The 10,536-nt window shown below is 43.8% G+C and overlaps 1 protein-coding gene across 1 annotated transcript in view; it reads right to left on the reverse strand.

Annotated features, from left to right (window-relative positions):
• Positions 1-9,869, reverse strand: part of LOC126278221 (gremlin-1-like) — an 80,811-nt gene extending 70,942 nt beyond the window's left edge. Inside the window, exon 1 of the mRNA XM_049978199.1 lies at positions 9,781-9,869. The gene's annotated coding sequence lies outside the window, so the exon portion shown is untranslated. The remainder of the gene's footprint in view (positions 1-9,780) is intronic.
• Positions 9,870-10,536: the final 667 nt, after the last annotated feature.

Genomic DNA, 10,536 nt, shown 5'->3' on the forward strand with positions numbered 1-10,536 from the left:
GCATGCCAGATCCGGGAAAGTCAAGACGACCTCCTTTGACTGCAAGGGTCCGTTGATCGTTGACTTTCTGGAACACAGCGCACAATTAATGCTCAGCGGCACGTGGACACTTTGTAAAAACTGCAGGGAGCCATGAAGTCCAGACGACTAGTATAATGAAAGAAAGCATCATTAAGTTGCAAGATAAGCCCCACCCACATGTCTCCAACGTTGTTTTGCGGGTTTGAAAGAAATAACTAATGGAAGCTAACTGGAAGACACTAACATTTTATTCTAAAAGCAAGTACTCAGGCTCTCATTTGAGCCTTTATAGAGATCACACTTATGCAGCGGTGACAGTGTTCTGGTGTTTACAGGCGGTTTGTTTACCAAAAACACGTCATGCTTTTTATCAAATTCAATGCCACAGAGCGTAAAGGAGCACCTAAACATATTTTAAACCATAATAGAAAGAGATGATTTGTGCGATAATCTTTTTCTAGAAAGTAAGTTACTTAATGGAGTTTTGGGCTCTTCTCTGAAGTAATACACTGATTCCTTTCACTAAAGGAAAAGAGAGAGAGAGAGAGAGAGATATTTGATAATACCATCGCTCAGCTTCCAAAAACAGGCTGGAAATTATCGTCTTGTTGTATTGCATAACAAGAGAAATTCGTCGGATATTTATGCACGTCTGAAATGGCTAGAGTCTACGACATTCTTGTAAAATGTGTTCTGCCCAATTTCGAAAAAGCGTGCTTCTTGTCGCAGCTAGCGTATTCCAACTTCCTAACAGTTTCACGCCACTACTCTCACAGCTTGCGACTGTAAGGCACACATGTGTCTCAGTGAATGGTATGAATGGATGCACAAGGCATGTCGCTGTATACCATGTGAGTATAATTTGGAAATTATCAGCCTTCCACTGAATTTCATCAGGTAGAAGAATGAATAGAAACAGCAAATAAAAGTGTACTTAAGCCTCATTCCAAGATGCATAATACAACTCGAGAAAGCGGAATAATCTCTTCTTCGTAACAGTGCAGAAAAAGATTTTGCGCAAAAGCAGTTTCGTTAGCTCCATAAAATCTGTTTCATAAAAAAGATGTCGCTAAAGGGGCACCGAGAGTCTGGCAAGACAAAATTACAATAACGGCAACAGTTTCACATACGGAATAGCGCACTGTAGTCCTTCAACAACAATAACATTATGAAAACTGAATGAAAAAAATCGTTTATGGAGAGAAGAACGCATTTTGAACATGTTGTAGTACATCGTGAAGATATTAGATTTGAGTATACTTTGTCCCAAATGATTTAGCGTTTCCTCTCCAAAACATAAATAACGAAGTTCAGATTTGTAACAACTACCTGGTTTGGTTCTTTTTTGAATTGGTTGCAATCTTAGACATGTAGATCCACACTCTTCATTGTTCTTCGGATTACTGATACGAGGGTAATCCCAAAGGTAAAGTCTCCCATTTTTTATAAGTACATAGACTTGTTTATTTCTTCAATGATTACATCAGTTTACAGCTTGAACATTCAGCTATTTTTCGACATAATCACCATTTCTGCCGATGCATTTTTGTAGATGATGTGGCAGTTTTTGTATGCCCATGTCACATCAGCTCGCCGCCATGCTGTTCAGAAAGTTATGAACCTCTTCTTTCACCTCGCCCCCCTCGTTGGAGCTGAATCGCTTTCCAGCCAAATATTGTTTTAACCTAGGGAACAGGCGATAGTCACTGGGCGCAAAGTCAGGACTATATGGTGGGTGGGCGATTATGTTTCACTGAAACTGTTGCAGGAGAGCAACGGTTTGCCGAGCGATGTGCGGGCGAGCGTTGTCATGGAGAATGTGTACGCCCTTGCTCAACATTCCTCTTCTCCGGTTCTGAATTGTCCGTTTGAGTTTTTTCGGAGTCTCGCAGTGCCTGTCAGAGTTAATTGCGGCCCCAGCGTTTCAGCTCCGACGACGTCGTGAAAGAAGAGGTTCATAACTTTCTGAACAGTATGGCGGCAAGCTGATATGACATGGGCATACAGAAACTGCCATAGCGTCTACAAAAATGCATCGACAAAAATGTTGATTACGTCGAAAAATAGCTAAATGTTCAAGCTGTTAACTGATGTAAACCATTGTAGAAATAAACTGGTCTATTTACTTATAAAAAAATAGGAGACTTTACTTTTGGGATTACCCCCGTATAATAACGTTTCCTCCCTCAACTTTAATTGTTCTGTATTATCACCTATTGGCCAATGTTAGCTTATATACCATTTTTAAAGGGAAGCTGACATGCATGATGACAAGTCAGCAAGCTGTCTGGGTACGTTATATGGTGGATTAACACGGTTCCTGATAAGATACCGTATGTGAAACACCCAGAACACATGATCAGATGTCAATGTAACGACGTACACCTACAGCGGTTATGGAAATGATTAGACCTGCAGATCACTGTGACACATAAAATGGCACCAGAGTGCACTGGTTCGTGTGTAGTGTCGTTGCCAGGTCAGGTATACCATAGAAGGGGTTTGAACAGCATCGGATGTTGAACGATCACTGTGAAGAACACAGAGATACCACATACCAGTCTAAAGCAGCGTTAACACCACAACATAAGCGGCTGCGTTTGGAGTGGCTCGTATGCAGGAAGTACGGATTGCTGAGGAATGCCGTCGCTTTGTGTTCTGCTATGAATCGCTGTTTTGCATTTCCTCGGATCATCATTGTAGGCGAGTATGGCGGCAACCTGAGGAGAGGTCGCCGGCCGCAGTGGCCGAGCGGTTCTAGGCGCTTCAGTCCGGAACCGCGCGACTGCTACTGTCGCAGGTTCTAATCCTGCCTCTGGCATGGATGTGTGTGATGTCCTTAGGTTAGTTAGGTTTAAGTAGTTGTAGGGGACTGACAACCTGAGATGATAAGTCTCATAGTGCTCAGAGCCATTTGAACCATTTCTAGGATACAATGGCCTTATGACACTATTCCCAATCAAATCGCTGCATGCATCTAGGCCAGAGGGGGTACAACGTCATACTAATCGACTCCCAAACAGAGCGAGAGAAAAACAAGTCTACATGCCTCCATATGGGCCCCTAAATTTTCTTACCATCGTGGTCGTTATGCGAAAAGAATAGTGTCCGCCCATTAGCCCACCCTACCGCCGTCCTTACAAGTTCGTTCCATGTCCTATCGCTTTCCAACGTGACGTCTAGATATTTAACCGACGTGACTGTCTCAAGTAGCAGACTACTAACGCTGTATTCGAATATTATGGGACTGTTTTTCCTACTCACCTGCGCTGCCCGTCAGATCACTTATGTATACAGAAAGCAACAGCGGTCCTATCACACTTCCCTGGGGCACTCTTGACAATGCCCTTGTCTCTGATGAACACTCGCCATCGAAGACGACACCCTGGCTTCTAAGTCTTCGAGCCACTCACATATCTGCGAAACTATTCCGTATGCTAGTCCTTCGTTAACAGTCTGCAATGAGGCACCGTGTCAAACGCCTTTTGGAAATCTGGGAAATAGCCTGTAGCCCTTCATCCACAGCGTTGCAGGATATCATGTGAGAAGACGGCAAGCTGAGTTTCGCAAGAGCGACGCTTTCTAAAACTGTGCTGATTTGTGGGAAGAAGCTTTTCCGTCTCAAGGTAATTTATTATATTCGTACTCACAATATATTCAAGAACTTTACCATAAACCAATATTTCAGAATTCTGCGGCTCCGATTTTTTAGCGTTCTTGTATATAGGAGTCATCTGCGCTTTATCCCAGCGCTGGGCGAGAGATTCGCGATAAATCCAGTAAGGGGCCAAGCCGTACAGCACTCTTTGTAAAACCGGAAAGGACTCCATGCGGACCTGACAGCTTATTAGTTTTCAACTCTTTCAATGATGCCTGTTTCTATGTCCTACATACTGGAGACTGTGCGATTGTCAAACGATGGTATCTTTGTATGAGCCTCCTGCGTGAACAATTTCTTATAAGCGTAATTTAAAACTTCAGCTTTCCTTTTACTAACTGCTATTGCGAACCAGAATGGTCAATGGCTGGGTAGAATCCTTCGATCCGCTGATGATAATTCCACAGATTGCGTGACTAACACAAAATTTGCAGGGATGAATGTTTACAGTCAGTTGAACTGATAAGAGCGCCACAAGATTATTAGCAAAGGGAAGGTCAGCAGCACGTTATACCATTGGAGTTCTGGGTGTAAAAATAAGTGTCTCGTACTTACATGTTATTTCAATGTGCAGTTAGTCAGTACCTGCTGTATTAAAGCACAAAATACGGCCACAATCTTCAGACGACAGAAAAGTGCAGCAAGAATAACAATCAGGTTCATTTGAAAAATTTATGCAGACACTAAGGGATTCTAACGGCACAGCCTGAGTACATCTGCCAACCCGGTACGTTAATTAAGAGAAAAAATCGTAATTTTTATCCTAACAACAAATGCATTTATGATGATGGAAGAGTAGCCAGACTTTACTTGCAAGTAAAGTGAAAAATTAAAAAAGAATGTCTAAACGGTATTTTCGACCAAAGAATCAAACTTTACCAAGAAGTGCCCAGGGAATCGAAAAAACAACTAAAAATCCACATATTAAAAAACGTCATTACATTTTACGCTTAAAAAACTCACTTTACACGAAAGTATTACTTAAATAAATCAAAACATAGACTGGTAAAAAGAATTGGGGTTAGCAAAAATTTCTCAATATACATTCAGAGGAAAATGTACTTCACTCGAAAACTGTATGCCCGGTGTCTGCAACGCATAACGGTAACTTTCTTGCCTCATACAGAGCTCAGGAACGCTCAGTTTCTTCAGTTTCTTTTAGCTAGAAAGATACGAATGCACAAAGAATTTGATGTAGAAGAAGCAGTATCATCACGCCCTTTGTTCAGCGGATAAATGTGTGTGTAGTGCATTATGCGAGTAAAATGTCTGCATTCAGTCGTAACGCGAGGTGAACATATCGTGCAATATAGTTTTGAAATACACGAGCCCTGTTAGTAATTACGCGCCTGCTTTTTGTAAACTTTTAATTACGATTAGATCTTGTACTACTACGACTAAAATCATTGGGCAATCGATTTTTGGATGAATACACGATTAGCTAACTAACTAGTTTTAGCTGCTGACAACGGTTTTTGCAGCCTTATTCATCTCAATTTTTGAGCAACAGCCACAAAGTGTTCACGAGTTTTTGGTTAAGTACTCTCGATGGTACCTAATAAAAATTGTCTTTCAACTCTGAAGAAACATTGCGCCTACTCGAGCATAATTTAGGCTGGAAATTGAACTATCGCAAAACGACCCTGGTAACACTCCAAGGAACAAACTGCGCTACAATTGGTTAAAGCTAGATAACATCGACGCTCAATATCAATGTACTTAAACATACTGTGACTGACTCCGAGGCAACCTTCTGTTAGAATGTGCAGTTTGTTTACAAGATGACACAATTTCTCCAAGGCCTACAGCTGCAGTACTTGACCCAAAGCAAAGCGATCAATGTTAGATCATAGCCCAGCTAATCAGAAGTTGTATGTAAGTTCAGAGGGGACCAATATCCTGAAAAAGTCATTACTGTAATGATGCAAATGCACGTTGGTTTCTGGATGGAAGTGTGGCCCAAGTTGCTTTGACCAGCCGGAATTGTAAGGTGTCTTAAAGATGCGGCTCGTCTCCATGCTTTACAGATACAGAAAATTTCATATTTCAGGAAATATGCACTGTTGTTAATGGATCATACTCACAGCTTCCTCTTATTAAATATAGACAGCTTCAAGTTAGATCATGCAATTAGTAAGCTACACTGTTTTGTATTGCATTTATTGGGGATTCTTCAGCTCTACTTGAAATTTAAGCTTTTTGCCAAATCGTTAATTCCTTTGGAAAAGTATTATTTAAATTAACGACTTTTAAAGAGTAACGTTAGAATGTGTTACAGAATACGGAAATAAAAACCTAAATTAATAGTGCTCCCGTACTACTGAAGTCATTCTCTTTATTTCTCCACCTATTCTGCTCTTGTAATCTCGTTCTGCAGAGTGTATACATTCACCAAACGTTTTCGGGAATTTGACTGCACAGTCATATTATTTAGTCCAACGTTTTGGCCGCTTTTGAAAACGACCTTTCATCAGAGCGATGCATTTACTGCTGAGCCAGACGTTACTTGATGGTTATTGAATAATTTGAAGTTTCATTACATCACATGCAAAACCGTAGGGTTTAATGGCTCTCCTGGACGAGAATCTTCACTCGCGCAAAGTCTCTAAAAGCCGAAGCCGACATCACAAACGAATAACGGAGTCCTTTCGTAATACTAATAAATAACGTTCGTTGGTACAACTAATGTATACATGACTTACTCAGCGACCCTTGCATAAGGAACATAGGGAAGATACGATGCCTAAAACATCCAGAAATGGCGAAAAATCTGCAGGAAAAGAGAGAGAGAGAAGACGTTGGGGAGGGCTTCTGCTCAGCCCGAGCCAAAGATTCCATCGGCATTCTTGGTATATGCGGTTTCCCAGCTACGCAAGGAATCTTACTTTAGAAAGTCCCTTATTCGTATCGTTTCAGCGAATACCACCGCTGAAAATTAGCCCAGAAGCTGCGGAATCCGGTAGTTCGCATTTAGCTGATCGTCAAGGATTCCGTCCAGACGTCGCACCTGACCTGACTCAAGCATCGGTTTACAAGACCTGAACTTGTTACTGGCCCTGCTGTAAACGCACCATCTTGATGAAGGTAACTTGAACATGGGCAGAAACGTTGACCAAAATACTGAAACACCGAAAAGACACGGTCGGATGTCAATGTAAGTACACACACTTACACCCCATTGGGGGATTTGTAATGGATTAGAGTTACAATTCTATGTGACAGATAGAACATCCAACAGAGAATATTAGTGTTGTTTGTGTTTATTGGTGTTATCACAGCTGTTAAGGTTTATAAAGGAACGTCAACAGCGTCAGATATTCTGTGATCACAGTCAAGAACGACAGAATTCCGTATACATGGGTGAGACAGCGTTTTCATCACCTGACAGAGTTTGGAAGGGGTTATCTGTGGGCCCCACTTGGCTGTCTGGTCCAGTCGCGAAATATCCAGATTTCTGGGGCACTCAGATGTGACACTGGTTCGATGTTGGCATGCCTAAGAACATTGAGAACGGGTATAGTCACCGTCAAAGTTCCGCTGATCATCAAAAGGGATGATCCTCGTGTTGTACACGTAACCCTTTCACGTATGGGCTTCCTATCCGAGCACAAAGACCACGCAAACTTTTGTGCCATCCACGAGACTCGCAGCATGCGGACAAGGACACCAGCGTCCCATGCGGAGGCTGCCGTTAACACCACAACACACGCACGTCTGGATTTGGAGCTCTGCCGTGACCTGAAAGCTTTGAGTGCTGATGAATGTCGTCAGCGATGGATCACGGCTCTGCACTACTCCGGATGACCACTTTCAGCAAGTATGTTGGCGATCGGGGGAGAATTCCCATTCTCCCAGTATTTGCACATCTAATGTTAATGTACATGCGATGACGACAGCGTAAATATGTCGAAACCTTACAGTAATAAAAAGAATTACTAGCGATCGCGGCAAACTTGATAGGGTTGGGTTGTTTAGGGAAGGAGGCCAGACAGCGAGGTCATCGGTCTCATCGGATTATGGAAGGATGGGAAAGGAAGTCGGCCGTGCCCTTTCGATGGAACCATCCCGGCATTTACCTAGACCGATTTAGGGAAATCACGGAAAACCTAAATTAGGATGGCCCGAATGCGAGTCCAGTGTCTAACCACTGCGCCACCTCGCTCGGTCAAACTTGATACTTCAAGAATATGTAACCTACGGTATTTAAATTCCGAGAGCGTACGTTTCTATAAGAGTGAAGCAATATTTTGCTTCTCCAAAGTGTAACTCGCGAAAAGAACATTAGTATAAAATTGCGGTGATTCGAGGTCACACGGAGGCCTACCAATAATCGTTCTCTGCGAGGACCATTTACGTCTGGAACCGGCAGGGAGGAGGCGACAGTGTAAAGTTTATTTCAGTCACTGCTCTAGGAATTATTTAGTAGCTGTAGCAGATCAAACTTAATGGTCAGTAAAAACAGGCCACAAATATTTATAGACCGTTAACTGCGTCAAAATATGATGGTAACCAATGCACAGCGTCCCAGGAGGAACGGTCGGTGTTCAGGGATATGACAGGAACCGTTAGTCGAACAAGATAGTCCTGTAATCATGGAACCTATATTGTAAAATTTAAGAGCTATGAGCACTTCTGCATTATCGACACCATGAAACAAACGTCTTGTACTGCAAGCTCTTTGCCTTCCATAATTTGAGATCTGATAGTATGGACCAAAACAAGAAAAAAGTGTCCGGTTGACATTGTGTCTACAGTGCATACCTTTGGAGCTACGTGCACTTATTCATCTTCGTTACTTTGAAACACACCGGTTCTACTGAACAAATGTTCATACATTTTACGCGCCATGTCTACTAGACAATTTTTCTTGTTTTCGCCTACAGTACCTCCTCCTAAAATATCGAAAGCAAAGAGCTTGCAGTAGAAGAGTTTTGTTTCACGGTATCGAAGGTTGAGAAGTGCTTATAGCTCTTCAGGTATGCATTTTAGAGCCCATGTTTATTAGACTTATGGTCTCGAATAATCGTTCCTGTCATACCTTGAACACTGGCCACTTCTCGTGATGCACCCTGTACTACATTGCGGCTCCTACTCGAGAACATGTTTTGACGTACTATTCGACCAAGCGGTGTTTATCAGCTCTTGACGATGTCAAAAAATCAGAAACTTGTAAATCCACTAAATTATTTTACTGACTGAAATAAACCTTGTAGCCAAATTGTAAAAATAGTATTGTAGCAGTCGTTATTTTTATAGCTGTTCAGTTGGCTACCAGTTCCGACTCCTCAATGTAGTCACCTTCATGCCCTGTACTGAAACCAGTGAAAACCCTCGAGTCGAAAAAACATGTAACACGGAACAAATATCTGCACCTGGTTTCCGTAGAAGACTGCATCACTTCATCTTCACACATGTGACAACAGTGGAAAGCTGTAGTTAGTGAAGAGCACACAATTCTCCTGCAGTCTTCTGCGGAAACTAGGCGCACATATTGGTTCCCTGTTACATACTTATTCTAACCGATGTTTTTTTGTCGTTCATACTACAAGGTCTGATGATGTCTATTAAGATTTCGAGGCTGGTAGCCTAAATAAAAGGCTGATTGGTGTTGTCGGCCAACAACTCGGTAAATATGGAAGTGACAAAATGGTTCAAATGGCTCTGAGCACTATGGGACTTAACTTCCAAGGTCATCAGTCTCCTAGGACTTAGAGCTACTTAAACCGAACTAAACTCAGGACATCACAAACATCCATGCCCGAGGCAGGATTCGGACCTGCGACCGTAGCGGTCGCGTGGATCCAGACTGTAGCGCCTAGAACCACTCGGCCACCACGGCCGGCAATGGAAGTGACAATTGTACACAACCTGCCCTCACAGGCTCTCGGGTTATAGAATTGGATATAGGTTAACACACACTCGAAAGACCTACACTGTAACTTTAACTGCTGGATGCTTTCTGATGAAGCATTCACGACGCACACAACGCATGCTCTGAAAGGTTTAACAAATCTCAGCGGCACCTACCAAAAACTAGAGATCGCGAAGCGGCCTAGAGCTGGCGTTGCGTTTAGGCAGACAGGGCGCCGGAGGGTACTCACTGTGGAGTCGCTGGTAGCGGCGTGCCGGCAGCGCGAGCAGCCGTCTGGCGTCTGACGTCTGGGCGTGTGTCCGCGGCGGCGGGCGTGGAGACAGTGGCAGCCAGGCCGGCGGCGGCGGCGGCGGCGGCGTCGCGGTGGAGGCGCCCCTAGCGGCCGCGCCAGCCCCGCCCCCAGACACACCTGGCCCTGGCTCTGGCTCTGGCGCCGCCCTCAAGGTCGCCTGCCGAGGGCGGCGGCGGCGGCGGCGGCGGCGGCGGAACCGTGTCCCTATTCTGTCTGCCACGGCACAGGGAGCGCGTCCGCTCGGGCACGCCATGTAAACTGTAAAGCAGCTCCTAGAGGGTCAATAATATTGTGCAATATTATTGTCATTCTGTCAACCCGGCCACGCTTTGCTGTGCCTCAGTCTGCTTAACTGGAAAAGAAAGAACAGAGAAATCACACGTTCCTAATATGTATGGCAGTTGGATACATGTCCTGATCTCCTTCTCTCCCCATCTCATCTATCTCCCCTGCCCCTTTCTTTGTCTATATCCTCCTCCTTCTGTCCACGCCTCCTCCCTCTGTCTCTGTCCATCTTCATCTCTCCTCTCTTTCTGCTCTTGCCCTACTCTCTCTCACTCTCAGTCCATCACCTCCTCATACCTTTCTCTCTCTGTCTCCTCCTTCAACCTCTCTCTGTCCATCACATTCTTCAACCTCTCTCCCCCCTCTGTCAGTGCATCACCTCCTCATACCTTTCTCTGTCCATCTCCT

The sequence above is a fragment of the Schistocerca gregaria genome, chromosome 6 (genome assembly GCF_023897955.1).
Source record: "Schistocerca gregaria isolate iqSchGreg1 chromosome 6, iqSchGreg1.2, whole genome shotgun sequence".
NCBI classification, from domain to species: Eukaryota; Metazoa; Arthropoda; class Insecta; order Orthoptera; family Acrididae; genus Schistocerca; species Schistocerca gregaria.